This window comes from Rattus norvegicus, chromosome 2 (genome assembly GCF_021556685.1).
Source record: "Rattus norvegicus strain SHRSP/BbbUtx chromosome 2, alternate assembly SHRSP_T2T, whole genome shotgun sequence".
Lineage (NCBI taxonomy): Eukaryota > Metazoa > Chordata > Mammalia > Rodentia > Muridae > Rattus > Rattus norvegicus.
In genome coordinates this window covers 170847501-170863737 of record NC_141535.1, presented here as the reverse complement: position 1 = coordinate 170863737, position 16237 = coordinate 170847501, and the positions used below count along the sequence as shown (strand labels likewise).

General features: G+C 44.8%; 1 long non-coding RNA gene across 9 annotated transcripts in view; it reads left to right on the top strand.

Moving 5' to 3' along the window:
* Positions 1–16237, top strand: part of LOC120100856 (uncharacterized) — an 89506-nt gene that overhangs the window by 3263 nt on the left and 70006 nt on the right. For 5 of the 9 annotated variants that reach the window (XR_015675935.1, XR_015675938.1, XR_015675936.1 and 2 more), the window contains exon 2: positions 3303–3441. This is a non-coding gene — a long non-coding RNA (uncharacterized LOC120100856). Of the gene's footprint in view, positions 1–2916; positions 3442–16237 lie in introns of those variants that run through there. The other 4 variants (XR_015675937.1, XR_015675933.1, XR_015675929.1 and 1 more) reach the window with 1 other exon arrangement.

Below are 16237 nucleotides of genomic sequence, written 5' to 3'. Positions count from 1 at the left end.
CAGCTGCTTTGGAGTCAAATCTGGAGCAGCACCTAGTAGGGCAAACCCCCGAGGAACCACCTGACCAATGTCATCTTGTTCTTAGAAATCCTCACTGCTACCCAGCAAGTGGCAGTGATCATTATCCTTAATCCCCCCCCCCCATTTATTTACGAGGGTTGGTGGGCCACAACATTCCTGTGGAGATCAGAGGACAACTTTTGGGAGTTGGTTCTCTCTTGGCACCGGTGGACTCCCAAGATAAAACTCAGATGGTCAGGTTTGGTAGCGAGCAAACTCGCCCGCTGAACCGTTTTGCTGGTCCCTTGATGGTTACCCTTATTTTTCACAATCATAAGGAAACTGAGGCACAAAGGAACTGATCCATGTCACACAGTAAGTGATATAGCCGTCTGCTTTCGGGTCCTGTCCTTTTGGTTGTCTTCAGAAGTGTTATTACTTGGCTTTTATCCACAGACTTCCCTGGGCGAGGGCTGTCTTTTTCCAGTGTACCGAGGCCTGGTAAAGCTGCAGGGGGCCAGGATGAGTTCTTTTTTCAGCCATCTGGGGGCGCCATTTCCCAAACCAGAGGTTGTCTCTGGTACAAGGAGAGTTGCTTCCCTCTTCCCTCCCACCGGTGGAAACTTTTGAGTGTTTTTTGTTTTTTGTTTTTTACCGGTTCTTACCGGTTGCTCAAGAGGATGGCCTTTGGTGCACATAGGAGCAACGACTTCATTTCTTAGACTGTTCTTCATCTAGCGGGTCCCCACACCAGAGGAAGCTACCTTCCTTCGCAGGCAAGTGCTCAAGCCTGGAGGCACTTCTCACCTGAGGAATTTCTAGAACTTGGAGCACCAGGCCCATGACCTGGTGCTTTGTGTTTCCATTTTAAGAATTGGCTAGAGTGAGGGCAAAGACTATGCTAACAACTGGACGGAGCTCTCGCTCCTCATTTAAGATGTCAAGGGTCTCTGCGCCAACCTGGGAAAACCAGCCAAGGGATCAGACCGGGAAAGCTTGCTGCCTGGCAGAGGTCTACTAGGGCAGGGATTAGACTCAGCATCCAGTTTTTGCCATGGGGGACTTGGGCAGCCGTCAGGGGTGTGTGAGGCTATGATCTCCTGGGGACAAAGCCAGCTGAGCTCTCCTGTGTCTGACTTGATGGCTACCTCCCCGCCAGAAGGAGCTTGTCTGGGAAGAACTATAATTGCTAGGCTCTCAGTGAGCCTTGTGTTTGGCAGATTCCAACCGCCTGTGGATGCCTGTCCCCTTCCCTGTCCCAAGTACAGCGAATTTGCTCATTGACAAAGGCCAAGAAGTCAATGAATGGATACTTTGGAAGTTCTGTAGTAAACGGATAATAAGGGAGAGGTCGCTCAATGGTTAGGAGCACTTGCTGAGGGGCCAGGTGTGTGCCAGCATCCGAATTAAGAGTGGTTCACACTCCCCTGTTAACTGCCGTTCTGGTACATCCCGTGTCCACTGTCCTCCTCCCCATATGGGCGCTCATGCGGTGCATATACATGGATTCAAGCAAACACACTGACACATAAAATAAAAATGTTTACCTGACTGAAGGAAGCTGGACACCCTGAAGCTCACCTACAGTTCCAGCATCAGGGAGATTGAGACAGGAGCATTGTCACGAGTTTCAGGCAAGCACTGGCTATGTAGTACATTCTAGGTTTGTCGGGGTTTCACAGACAAACCCTGATTCAAATGCAGAAACGAATAGCAATCAAGTACAGTTGCTCTGTCCTGATGAAAACGTTCACACCCGTGATCATGGTCTGTGGTGGCCGAGGTACTCTTCCCTGGTCACGAGAAAGTTTGTCAGCAGCAGGCTGCAGATGGATGAGAAAATTGCTTTAGAGAAGGTTGCTTTGGGTGTGCCTATGGTGTGTGTGTGTGTGTGTGTGTGTGTGTGTGTGTGTGTGTAGGTTACATAGAGAAGCTGTTTGTGGCTGGTTATCTTGGAGGGCCCTGTTTCCATTCCATCTGTTCTTTCAAGAAGAGAAATGACTCTAGAATCTTGGAAGAAAGAGCAGAGAATGCCTTGGCCTCCCTTGAGCTGCTTCTGCTTAAAAACAAACAAACAAAATAAATAAATAAACAAAGGGTGCGCAGCAGCCACAAGCCCTAGCAGGGAGGGTCCCTTCTGCCACACCCGCCCCTAGGACAGGAGAGACCATTTGCTTGTCCATCCCTCACAACCCAAAAGCAGAAGCCTTTTAGTTACATCCTAAGCTATCACCTTGGCTCCACCACTCCCAATTCCTGTATCTGGGGGCTGAAAAATTTGAAACCCAGGACAACCGTGGTGTAGACCTAGCCTGCCTTTTGCGCCCTTAATTCAAGGCTTACAGACACCTTCCCTTTCCTCTGCCCTGCTGGCTGCCTGCCCAGCTTGCCCTGTCTCTTTCTGGGATCCCAGGAGTTCACTGCTCACTGATGGGTTGCAACTGCTGAGGAGATTCATGAAGTATGGCCTAATTACTCACATTAAAAGATGCCGACTGGAAATAGAAAAAGGCCGAGGTTATTCATAGAGGCTGTTCACCAACCCAGAGGCAGGGGAGAAAGGCTGGCTTGGTTGCCTGATGCGAATAGCAGGGACCACTGGTTAAACAGGTGCTGGCTCAGGTGAGAGCTGCAGCTACAGAAGGAGGGAGGTATCAGACAGGAGCAGGCAATGGGCAGATGGGACCTGAGCCCCTGCGTGAGTGTGTGCTCCTCCTAGATGGACTTCAGAACGGAGAACTGTTGCTCTCACTCAATCAACTTTCCAGAGATGCTTCTCCATATTTTGTAATTTGCCTCTTTGGGTCTTTATAATTGGTAAAATTCTTTTCACAGCCCAAATAAAGACATTTGTCAGATTCATTAAATTGACTCATCAATTTATGACAGGCTCAGCTTCAGTAAGCTGCAGGATTTGGGCTGATCTAGGGCTAAGCATGCAACATATCACTTCAGACTGTGGTGTCCAGCCCAGGCAGAATTAGCACCCTGGGTGAGTTCACTGGCACTAAGTATTTATAAAGTTTTCATTAGTAAGCTGAATGTTCCTTAGTAGTTTGTAAATCTCCAGTTGTACAGGGAGGAGTCAAATATTTCACAGAAACATTTGCAAATGTTAAATTGGGTTTTTGGTCCTTGGCCAGTCTGTGAAGTGTCTAGCAATCATCTTGGCTGTGTTGTGCAAAGTTTTCTGTTTTCCCCTTGTTTCTGTGAAGTTTTAATTAGCTAAAGCGGTTCTCGGCAACTTCTACCCCAGAAGAAACCAAGATAGAGAATGCTTTGCAGTGATGTATTATCCACAGGGGCTCAGGAACCGGCTGTCATATTTCTGGATTAAAGCTGAAGATGAACAGGCTGGGATGGGCTGTGGTTTTCTTTTGATCGACTCTTCTCTGCAAGCAAATACCAAGACCATGTCGGAGACCTTTCTGCGTGGTAGTAGTAAGTTAAAACCTTTGGTTTCTGCAAGTTCTTGTCCCAGTCAGGGGAGATGGTGCTGGAGGGACCACAAAGGGAAAAACAGAGAAGAGAGGATAATTTTTCTTGTACCCAGCTTCAGAATCGGGTCACGTCAGCATACTGCTTTCATTTTGAAAGTTTTGGAAAATGATGTGCCATAGCATATCCATTCACATGGTAGTTTAGGGAATTTAGAGTGTCCACATGGCAATGATTGCCATAGGATGTCACTGTGTCACCACAGGAGGACAGTTTACCCTGCTCCCATCCCCACTGAAAATGCAGCCTAATGCTTTGTAAAGGAAGCTCAGGTTCCTTGGGGTTTAATTCCATCTATCTAATCAAAAAGACGTCTATCATGCTTTGTAGTCTTTATTTAAAAATGTTCCTAACTTCAAGAGTTTTTTTTTTTGTTTTTTTTTTGTTTTTTTGTTTTCTGTTTTTTGCTTCTGGCCTAGTACTGGCAGATAAAAGTAAAAATTTGTCCCTTCTGCATTTAGTTTAAAGGTGAAGATGATACAGCTTTCCGGGGGTAAAAATTTTTTTACAGACAGATGAGGAGGCAAGATCTTCATGGGGAGAAATATGTGTCCCGCAGGAAAGCGATAACAAAGTGAAGACCGGTCAACTGTGGGTCTCACTGGAGAGGTGATAAGTTAAGTTTTATGGAAAGTGGGAGAAACCTCTACAAACTGTCTTCATGTAAGACCAGCTTAACCTGCCAACGGGAGATGGTTCTTTGCCCACTTTATAAACAGCTTGCAGACAGGAATGCGTCTGCCCTAAAAGCCCTAAGTTGTTTTGAGTTTCCCCATGAAGAACTGATGAATGCCTGTGGTCATCATCTGATCCGCTCATCACACGTCGCATATATGCCTGAAAATGTCACACCTCTCCACACATACGTGCAGTTACTGGGTCAATAGAAAGTAAAAGTGTATATGAACACCCTAAGTTATAATAAACATGCAAGGAATTCACACAGCTCATGAGATAGATAATGTACACTGAGCAATTTTGCGTTTCCCTAACCAATAGGTAGCTACTGTAGAAAGTACAGATGGGACACATGCAGACTCAAGCCAAATAGTTCACTCAGGGCTTGCTTCTCTTAAAAAGAAATGATGTGGGATTTTTTTTTTTTTTGTAATACACGTATAAAGTTTAAAACTGCAGACAGCACACAATTACACAGGAGTTTGTAGAAATCTCTTTAATTTCACTACCCCATGTGCAAAAGAATGCGGAAGATGGAAGCAAGAACTTTTAGGCAAGAGTGCAAACCAGAGTGTGGATCCTCAGCACTTGTGTGGACCACTGGACGTGGTGGTGCCCACGTGTGATGAGAGGAGACAGGAGGCAGGAGACTCTCTGGGCCTCACTGGTTAGCCACTTCGGTTGAATAAGTGAGCTCCAGGCCCAGTGAGAGGCCCTGTCTCAAAAACTAAAAATGAGGAGTAATTGAGAAAAGAAGGCATATGCAAATCTTCATTTTCCATATGTGAATGTGCAAACACATGCAAACCACACACACACACACATGCACACACACACACACACACACACACACACACACACACACAGAACTTTTCACATGTCATTGCAGGGGATGGTTCTGATGTTTTGATCAGGAATTTGCATGTGAACACTGAAGGTCCTGTTCCCCAGTTGTTCTTGATCCATCAATAAGGATGCTAGCATCCAAAGAGCTGGGTGAAATAGGCAGGACTTCTAGTTTTCTCCCTACCCCCAGCAGGTGGGCTGGCAGATGGCAGGCAGGAGAATGAATTTGCCATGCTTTGGAGGGAGAAAGAGTCATCAGCCATGTGAGATCTTGGGCAAAGTGGCCCTTGGCCGCTATCCCGACTGGGCCTGGGGTAGCAGGTGGGACATTAGAAACATAATTAAGCTGAGGGCAGATTTAGGGGGCTGGGCTAGGAGTGAAAAGAAGGGCAGTTGAGGAAGGTTTAAAAGAGCCCAGGCATTGAGCAAAAACATATCAAAAATAAGCTAGTGTGTGTGTGTGTGTGTGTGTGTGTGTGTGTGTGTGTGTGTGTGTTCGCGCTTCATCCTCAGATCGGAGGGTACCTGGGCCGGGGCTGGTAGCAATGTCTGAAGCTTAAAGCAGGGTAGCAAAAACTACATGCTACATGCCATAAGAATGGAGATGTATGTCCTGATGAGTTACTGCTAGGCATCTATTCTAGCTACATAGGCTTCAACAGTGTGCTACTCTCAAGATGGCTCTTCTGCTTATGGCTCCAAGACTGCTGCTATGCTTTAACTGAGACTTGTGTATTGTGACTGGGAAGTCCCTGAGTGAGTACCTCATTGTCTATTTTTCCTGATGTAGAAGTTTGATCATAATATTTTCTGGCATTTGGACAGATTCGCCGGATCTCAAAAAGAATTTTTCTTGTTTTCCTCAATATGACATTCCCCATACTGACATGGTCAAAAAAAAGTGGAATTTTTGATTTTTAAATTAAAATTTAAAAAGCCAATAGAGCTTTTCTCTGAACCTCAAAAATGGTGTGGTTAAAATTTGAGAAGGCTTAGTCCTTATTTTTCTGAATCACTCTTCCCATTCATGTACTTCAAGTGTCCCTTTGTGCAGACAGGAATGTACTCTGGGAAGCAGGGCTCTCTAGTGCCTGGAGAATGTCCTTGGAAAGACTAATTTGCTTAGCAGGAGGGTAATGATACTGAGTTTCTGCTGTTGCAAACATCCCTTTGGAAGGGGACAGTGTCAGACACCCGCCAGTGCTGAGAGTGACACTCCTTTGCCCATAAGATGTGCTCCTAAGCCTTTGATAAGCATTTCTTCACGTTGGCAGAAATGGTGGCCACATATTGTGCCTTCTTTCAGAATGAGTTTAGCTAATTATGTTTTTGTTTTGTTTTTGATTTATAAACTATAATGGGCTATTCTTTACGTTGAAGGTTGGTGCTACTGATCACTGGGCTGCCTGCATCACTCTCTTTTACAGAATTAAAGAGTTACATTGTGAATTAACACATAGATTTGTGAAAACAATCCATATTAGTTTCTTTTCTATTGCTGTCACAAGACACCATGACCAAGGCAATGTATAAAAGAAAGCTCTGAATTGGACTTACAGTTTCAGAGAAGTAGACTCCGGGATGGCAGAGCAAAGACACGGAGTCAGGAACAACTGGGAACACATAGGCTGAGGAGGCAGAGGGGGATACTGAATTGTTGTTTTTTTTGAGACAGGATCTCACTATGTAGCTCTAGTTGTCCTGGAACTCTCTATGTGGTGCAGATGGCTAGTCTAGAACTCACAGAAATCTGCCTGCTTCCGCCTCTCAAGTGTTGGAATTAGAGGTGTGCTACACTATGCTAGGTCAAGAGGAACACTGTAAATGGTTATCAAGCTTTTGAAACCTGAAAGCTTGTCCCCAGTGACATACCTCCTCCAACAAGGCCACGCTTCCTAATCCTTCCCAAACAGTTCTACCAACAGGAGACCAAGTATTCAACCTTATAAGCCTACGTAGGCTACTCTCATTCAAACTACCACAGAGTTTTCCTCAATGCCCCTTGGAACTACATGCTAGCAACCATTTTCCCAATGCTACTATCAAAATGGTACTCAGGCATCAATGGGACAAGATGGTTATTATAATTTTTACATATGGCTCTAGGTCTCAATGTAGTTTAGTCATAGGTTGGGTACATTGTAGTCGTGTTAGGCAAAGCTATGCTGCTGTAACATTTGCCACCAAACAACAGAAGTTTGTTTCTCATTTGCACGTGCAAAGCTTGCTGTGGGTGGCTGTTTTCCAGGCTCAGAATTCTCATCTGCTTTTTGTTAGGGTGCTGCTATAATAAGATCTGTGCACACAATTGCTGGACAAGCAGAGAGAGAGCCTGACCACCCATCACTGGATGACAAATGCTTCTATTTGGAAGTGGTATGTGTCCATTTCACTCACATCTATTGGACAAGTTAGTAAGAAAGATCCCTAACATAGAGGGATACAATTTGAATCTTACCTCATGGCTGAAGGTGGAAAAAGCTATATATGGGAGGCAGCAGTAAGGATCACTGCATATAGACATACATTTCACAACAGTAGTTTTGAACAGCACTTGAGATACTATGGTTGGGGCTGAAGAGATGGCTCACCACTTCCCAAAATAGCCATTGGCTGAGAACCAAACCTTTAACACGTGGGCCTCCACAGACACTTATCCAAACGATAGTAAGTCCCTGGTGAGAGTTAATAAAATAAAGTACTTAGACAAAGTACACAGTAAGTGCTTTATGTATGGGTTATTTATTGTCTTCATTCCAGCAGGCAGTAAGTAGTGCCTTGTGGCAGCCAGCTCCACCCACAGAAGCTGCCCCTGGGAACTTTGCACATGGATACAATGAGGTGTTGGGAGACTGGCCCAGCTCCCTAGCAGAATTGGACTGTTACTCAACTGTTAAGGACTGGGTCAGGACCAAAGGCCATGCTAACATCACAGCAAAGGAAACAAATCTAACTCACACACCGAAAAGAAAGTCAAGCTCACTCAATTAGAAAGAGATCCAATTATTTTTAAAATGTTGCTGTCACTGCAATCTGAATTGCAAGTCAAAATTGTATTACAAGATAGATGACAAGTAGTTGAAATATTGACTGAGGAAAATAGTTCGGGCATGCCCAGAAGAATCCTTGTAATTAATCTTTCCTGGTAATCTCATCGGGGTAACCATTGCTAATAAGAAACATGTTTTGTCAACCCGTCCAGATCCCAAGCCTGGTGAAGGCAGGGGTTCACTGCAGCCCCAAGATAGCGGTGTGTTTTGTATACAGCAAGAATATAATCAGTGTTGTCTGCTATGGTTCTGCATTGAAAGCTAAACATGAAATGGCACACTTTAAAGCAGCCCCAGAAGAGAAGTTTTTTTTTTTTTTTGCCCCTGGAATGGGGCCATTGTCTTTTCTAGTTACAATCCACGTGGAAAGAGCAAATTTGTTTCTGACAGTGCGAATGGCAACGTCTGGAGTCTGGCCTTCTACCCTGAGCCTTGGCCTCCTCTCTCAAAAGCAGAAGAAATACTGTGTAGGAAATGCTAAACGGCGAAAGGGTGTGACCCTACAAAGCACAGGGCAACGCGACTGGCACTGTGCACATAAGTTCATCGTGTTGGTCTAAACAAAAGACACTGGCTTCTCTCTCAGTCCTTCTGGGTTGGTGACTGTTCATTTACAAGACCTAAGAAACCCACGGCCATATCTTATGCCATTGAAATTTTGTGCGCTTTTAAAAAATTGTATTGAGATAGCCGTAACACAAAACTTGTCATTTAAACCATTTTTAATTATAGATATAGTTTAAAGATACCTGTGTCACATGTTCACTTTTTTGAGTAACATCACTATTCACGGGGATGCGGTGGCATTTGTGACTGTTCGTCAGCTACGGGTTGCTGTGATGAAATGCCTGGACCAACAACTCAAGAACGAGAGAAAGAGAGTTTATTTTTATTTATTTTTATTTGTCCCCTGGTTTCATCCACTGCAGTGGGGAGGATTGTGGTCAAGGTGGGCAGCTGTCGGCAGGGAGCCAGGGAAGGGGGAAGATGATGTCAGCCGACTTTCTCTCTTGCCTCTTTGATTTCATCAGACCACTGTGGCCTAGAATGGTGACAGGCACATTAGAGTGGGCCTTCCTGCCTTAGTCAGTTACTTCTGGAAACCTCACAGGCACACCTAGAAGTACTCTCTCCTGCTCGGCAGACTCTTCTCGAACCTGACAAGTGGTTATGATTAACCATCATGACTCGTTAGTGCTTTTGCCAAAGAAAAACCGGGGCTGAAAAGAAAGTTACGTAACGAGTTCTCGCTCAGTCACACGTCTGTAGGTGATCGGGTGGCACTAGAAGTGGAATTTATTGGCCAAAATGAAAAATTGCTTTTAGCAGTGGTCATTATTCTTGCTGTGTGTTTCTAGAATTAGATTTACTCACAACGTAGTGTAGCTTACAGTTCCCTAAGCTGAATGAGCTTTCGGAATCCTCCACAGTGGGGCAGGCTTGGTGATTCTCCAGCCAGGCAGAAGATGCTGAAATACTGTTTCCTCATGGTAACGACAGCTTTGCAAAGACCATCTTCCCTCTTGGTGACCCTTATGAGGAAGGTGAAGCTATCATCTAACTTATCACCCCAAGACACAACTCATGTCCTTGCCTCCCATTGGTTAAGATCCTACTTGTCTCTAAAGCCAATTTCAAACACTCACGTCACCCAAAGTCAGTGACAGCAAAGTTGGAGACCACGTGTTTCAGAAATTAAAGAGCAAAGGAGGGAGGAACCAGAGGAGCCAAGTGAAAATCTTTGTGTGGTTTTAGTTTCTTGATAGAAGAAGCCAAGTATATGATGATGATGGTAACAATTTTTTCCATAGAGAAATTTAGGTCTTTAGTGCAAAATGGTATAATTTAGATGATGGGAAAGGTGTTGGAAAAGAGATCCAGCTGGTCTTTTTCCCCAGCCAGCATCTTGCTTCTGACTCAGACTGACTTCTAGGCGTAAGCACTCCCTCCTGAGTTATTTCTCAAGATTTTCTCTCTTCTATGTACTGCATTTGCCATGAAACCCTCACATAGGGCAGCTCTACTTGGAAACGTGAAAACAAAATACCCAGATGGGGACCTTTGACACCAGGCATTTGCTCTCCCACAGGTCTAGGGTCAGGGGTCGGAGACTGATCTCTTTGTCTTGCTAATCAATGGCCTTTTTATGTTTTGCTCTCACAAGATAATCTGTCTGTGCACACACATCCTCTTCTTATTAGGACACCAGTCAAAACTAGCCATTCATATAAACTCTCATTTCCAAAAGTGGTTACTTTCTGAAGTGCTAGCTAGGAGTTGGGACTTCAACATAAGATGTCAGACTGTGGAAATGCAAAGGCCCACACTTCAGTTTATCACAGGTATTTGGGGAAGACTGAGGCTAGAGAAAACCAGTGAGCCTTAGAGTTCTTATCTTGAAGTACAGCTTCTCTTAGCCTTTTGAGAATCCTTACTCAATAGGAAGAAAAGGGCTGGGGGTGTCTCTCTAGGAGAGAAAGAAGGCCACGGAGCACCGGTGTGCCTCAAAGGTCTTATACCATGCTTAGACATGGCTCCTGTTAGGCTTCAGGGTCCAGTGATGGGCAAGGGTCTGCTGGGAATGAAAAGCAGCTTCTATATTCAAACACTGCAGCTTTGGGTTTTCTTTGCGTCAGTGCCAAGATGTACAAAATGCTGTGAGGCTCTATGGGAAAACCATCAACCACAGACAGGAGAAGGTCCCCGGTCATCAGTCCAGGTGGATATGCTGTCTTGTGAAATAGGCGTGGATGCCCTTCGACACCATGAATGCAGCAGGATCTACTGTTGAGGATGTTACCTGTTGCAGGATAGACTGACTAGGAGCTCTAAGTTCTCACTAGCTCACACAGACATGCTTAGGCTGGGTCTAGCTGCTTCCTTCTGGGTGCACACAGAGACAACTAACTCTGTAACACTGTACAGTGTGACCCACTAGCTGGTTGTTACCAGTCCACCAGGACACATGACATGACACCAGAATGCCAATCTGCAACGTCCTTATGCACAGTGTTCGTCTGGTTTTAGTTTTTCTCGTAGTCAGATGTTCTCAGTGGAGGAAAGAGTACATTGATTTGCAGAGTGAATCACTTTCCTGTCACTATCGTTGCAGTTCCAATCTGAACTTTCAGCCCAGGGACATATGGATTGAGAGATATCTTTGCCCCTCTGTCCCTGTAGTTACACAAGCTCTGGAGGGGGAACTGACCTCATTAGGGAGGAACATCTTTGAGCCCCGGCATCTGGAATCAGCCTGTGAGTCCTGTGAGATTTGCTGAGTCAACTTCTTCCTAAGCTCCCAGAAACGGGAAGAAATGAGTCCCCTGGGACATTGGCTCCATTCCTTCCCATACATTATTGTGCTGTAGCTTATTACCAATGCCTTTGGAATGTGAATATCATCTGATCAATCTTGTGTGCACAGACACAGTGGTATTTCTGGATCTGCGGCACTGAGGTCTGTGCTGTGGACTGTGGTCATTCACAAGCCAGCTGGTCATCCTCAGTGACACCTTTCCACCGAAGAAAATCCCACCCTTTCTTATTGTCAACCGTGTCTGGTTCACTTGACACCACTTTGACGTGTTCTGTCAACAGTCTTGATGTTGTCTTAGATACCATACTTGATTCTTTATCTCCTTTAAAAAATATTACTCGAGACATTTTATGAGGAGGATGTTGCCTCCTTCATTGTGGCAGGCAGGGGAATGAATCGTGAAGAGGTGAAAATGAAAGCTAGGTTCAGCTGATTTCATCAGTCTGGATCAAACTTCCAGAGAGTCTGGTGCCAGGCTTTTTATTGACATATCTAAACTCAGTACAATTTGGGGAGAAGTTTCCTGGTGTAGTACAATCCCAGTGCTCAAGGGCGCATAATTACATTGAAACTCTACTCAAAGCACACGCCATTTCTTCCAAGAAGAAGGATTCTAGAGATAGGCTACCTGGGCTAGCTTAAAGGCCTAGGGAAGGTTCTGGCCTGGTCTTGGTGATACGGATAGCATAGAGGTCATTTGGGCAGCAAGCAGATTCTCTTTTTAATTTTCTGTCACGGCTTGCTGTCCTAGCTGTGGGAGCTTGGGGGAGCCCATAGCTATATAGATACTCTAAGGGTCATTTAGACTACTAGTCACATCCTGTCCTCTTGTGGAAGCTTAATAAGTCCTGACCCAACAGATAACACAGATCACCAGGCTGTTAATCACCTCTAATTCTCAGCTTTCTAGATGGAAAAACAGGTTATGCATCCTTCTCTTTGAAAGGGAACTCCTGTGTGAGGAACATTACTGGCTTCTCTGGTGATCTGGGGGTGTAAGGACCTTTATGTCCCAGCGGTTTAAATTGCATTGATTGATTGTGTGTATGTGTTGGACGTGAGGGCTGGGATGTAGTGGAATAGGTGTAGGCATGCTGTGCTGTGGCTGTGCTGTGCTGCGCTGCGCTGCGCTGTGCTGTGCTGTGCTGCGCTGCGCTGTGCTGTGCTGCGCTGTGCTGCGCTGCGCTGTGCTGCGCTGTGCTGTGCTGTACTGTGGGTATGGAAGCCAGAGGAGAAGCTGTAGGAATTGGTTCTTTTCTTCTACCACATGAGTCCTGGGCATAAAACCTGGTTTGGTGGAAAGAGCCTTAGCTTTCCACCATATGGCCAGCCCCAAGATTATTATTTCAAGCGCTATGTTGGTTTGAATAGAAATGGCCCCTATAGATTCATGTGTTTGAATGCTTGGTTCATCAGGAGTGGCATTATTAGGAAGCGTGGGCTTGTTGGAGTAGGAGTGGCCGTGTTGGAGGAAGTGTGTCACTGTGGAGGTGACCTTTGAGGTTTCATGTGTGCTCGAGCTTCACCCAGGGTGGCACAGTGTCCCCTCCTTGCTGCCTTTGGATCAAGGCATAAAACTCTCAGCTCCTTCTCCAGTACCATGTCTGCCTGGGCACTGCCATGCTTCCTGATGCCTCCATTGTAGCATCCCCTCACAGCAATGAAAACCCTAACTAAGACAACTGTTCTTATTTACAGCTCAGTTTGGTAAGTAGATGGTGTGCGATAGCCTCAGTTCTCCTTTTACTTTCCATCGAGGCTCGTTAGCAGATGCTTGAGTGTGTTCCTTGTCTCAGTTGGCCTTGACCTTGGCCCAGATGAGTTTTCCTCCTACTCAGTTTTCATTTGAGGTCAGATTCCTGCTCAGGTAAGGAAGCTGGGGTCATTTCTACCTGACACGGCTTTTTTGCCTGGTATTCAGGTGTCGGCATCTGTGTGTCCTCTTTTCTTTTTGCCTCCAAAATTATCATCTCCAGCTGAAAAAGAGGGATGTGGAAGTAATAGTCATGCATGCTGTCATGCACACACTGTCACACACACTGACATGCATTCTCTCATGCACACTCTGTCATGCACACTGTCATGAATACACTGTCATGCACACTCTGTCATGCACACTTTGTCACACACTTTGTCATGCATTCTGTCATGCACACATTGTCATGCACACTGTCATGCATACACTGTCATGCACACTCTGTCATGCACACTGTCTTGCTCTCTGTCATACACACTGTCTTGCACTCTGTCATGCACTCTGCCATGCACACTCTGTCGTGCACTCTGTCATGCACACTCTGTCATGCACTCTGTCATGCACACTCTGCCATGCACATTCTGTCATGCACTCTGTCATGCACACTCTGTCATGCACACTCTGCCATGCACACTCTGTCATGCACACTGTCATGCACACTCTGTCATGCACACTCTGTCATGCACACTCTGTCATGCACACTCTGTCATGCATACCCTGTCATGCACACTATCATGCACACTGTCATGCACACTCTGCCATGCACACTCTGTCATGCACACTCTGTCATGCACACTCTGTCATGCATGCTGAAGCAATGTGAGGAGTAAGCTATGTTTCTTTGAGGAAAGTGAAGTAGGCAGAAAGAGAAGAAAATGGACTGTACGGTTGCCTAAGCACACAAATAAAGCATTGTATGGCCTTAAGAGCAGCTTTGTCTCTTTGCCTTACTCTCTTTCCCTATGAGCTAGAATCACAGGTAATAGAATGCAAAGCATAGGGAGGAAGTGCTTAACAGTTTGGGCGGTAGCACAACACCTTTATCTCAAGATGTGTAGAGAATTATAACAAAATTAGAAACAGCTTCAGATACTTATGCAAGTCCTTTCACAGTCTTCATGATAGGGCATCTTGCTCTAGGCCTTTGCATGTGTTGATCTTTCATGTTATTCTAAGAGGGAGGTCTTATTTAGGTCACAGGTACTGACTGTTATCCAGTTCTGCTGTCTTAGGGCCTTTGATTGTGAGGTTGATTTGATGATAACATAAAATGGATAAAAGTGTACTTTTAGTTTAGATAGCCCTCTTCTCAGAGTGGAATAATGCTCACAAGTAGTGAATGAGTAACACTTGAGCCATCTAACTGTGTTTGCTTCAGCAACATACCTACACAAATGATATGATACACATATTAAACTCTGTCATTGTGCCAGGATGAAATGAAATTTGTGAATTCTTCCTTTTTTTTAAAAATTAAGTTGGCTTCATTTCAGGGATCTCCATGCATAAATCAATAAATGTAATACAACATATAAATTTATTTCAAAACAAACTATATGGTTATCTCAATAGATATATAAAAGGCCTTTGACAAAGTTCAATACCCCTTCATGACTACCCTTAAGGTGACAAAGCTATAGCCTACATTATTTTTTTTATTAACTTGAGTATTTCTTATTTACATTTCGAGTGTTATTCCCTTTCCCGGTTTACGGGCCAACATCCCCCTAACCCCTTCCCCACCCCTTCTTTATGGGTGTTCCCCTCCCCATCCTCCCCCACATTGCCGCCCTCCCCCCAACAATCACGTTCACTGGGGGTTCAGTCTTAGCAGGACCCAGGGCTTCCCCTTACACTGGTGATCTTGCTAGATATTCATTGCTACCTATGAGGTCAGAGTCCAGGGTCAGTCCATGTATAGTCTTTGTTAGTTATAGCCCACATTATTACAAATTGGAATAGTCCAGAGACTTAGAAATGAAGCAGGGTGTCCATTCCCATTTAATACTGCATTTTCGGACTTAGCTGCAGCAGTATGACAAGAGGAACAAACAGGGCACAAACAGCAAACTCGAAGGTTCAACCATCCCTCTTGCACTGCTGAGAAGATCCTCAGACTTCACTAGGAAATACTGCTCAGTGAGAGATTCAGTGAAGTAGCAAAAATCGAAGTGTGAAGTCGGTAGCGTTTTCTATACTAGCAACAGAATCTCCCATAAGATTTCAACCTTCCAAACTGCTAAAGGGAAACAGGCAAAATGAATACTTCAAGGGCTAATTATAAGCGAGGACTTTCTGGAAAGGACTTAGGCCTCTCGGAGGAAAATAATGCTGTGAGGTGTCAAGTTGGGTTGCTTGGGACTCCAGAGTTTCTGCACAGCCAAAGAAACAGTTAACATAGCAAAAAGAAAGCCTATAGGATAGGAGAGAAGCTTTGTCAAAATCCATTGGCGAAAAGGTTAATATCTAGAATCTATAAAGAGATTAAAAACCCCACCAAACTCCCATTCAAAAAGTGATCAAATGAAATGAGTGGTCAGTTCTGAAAAGAAGGAGCACAAACTGCCAACTTATCTATGAAAGAACGCTAAGCACGCTTAGCTGTCAGGGATGTGGCATTTTAAAACTGAATCGTGACCTCGTCACCAAGAAAATGGAGAGAAAATGCTGGCCAGGATCTGGAGGAGAGAACCAGATGGGAATGTCCACCACCACAGTCACTGTGGAAGCGGAAACTACAGCCACACTGACAAAGCGTCCGGCTCTACCGCTCATGGCTCTCTCTCTGAAGGAACCCAAGTTGGGTCACCATAGAGACACTACAAACCCAAGGTCGTGCTGCACTATCCATGAGACTGTGGTATGTGTAAGCAGTGGAACTCGTCAGGGGTAAAGGAGAGTGGGTCTATCTATGTCATTTACAGGATCGGGTGGGGCCAGAGTCCACCATTCTATACAGAGTAAGTCAAGTGCAGAAAGACAAATCACACATCTTTTCTCTCATATATGGAATATATAATACATATTATAGACACACCTTATATACATATTCCTTACATATATACTTTATATATTATATACATACCATGTGTT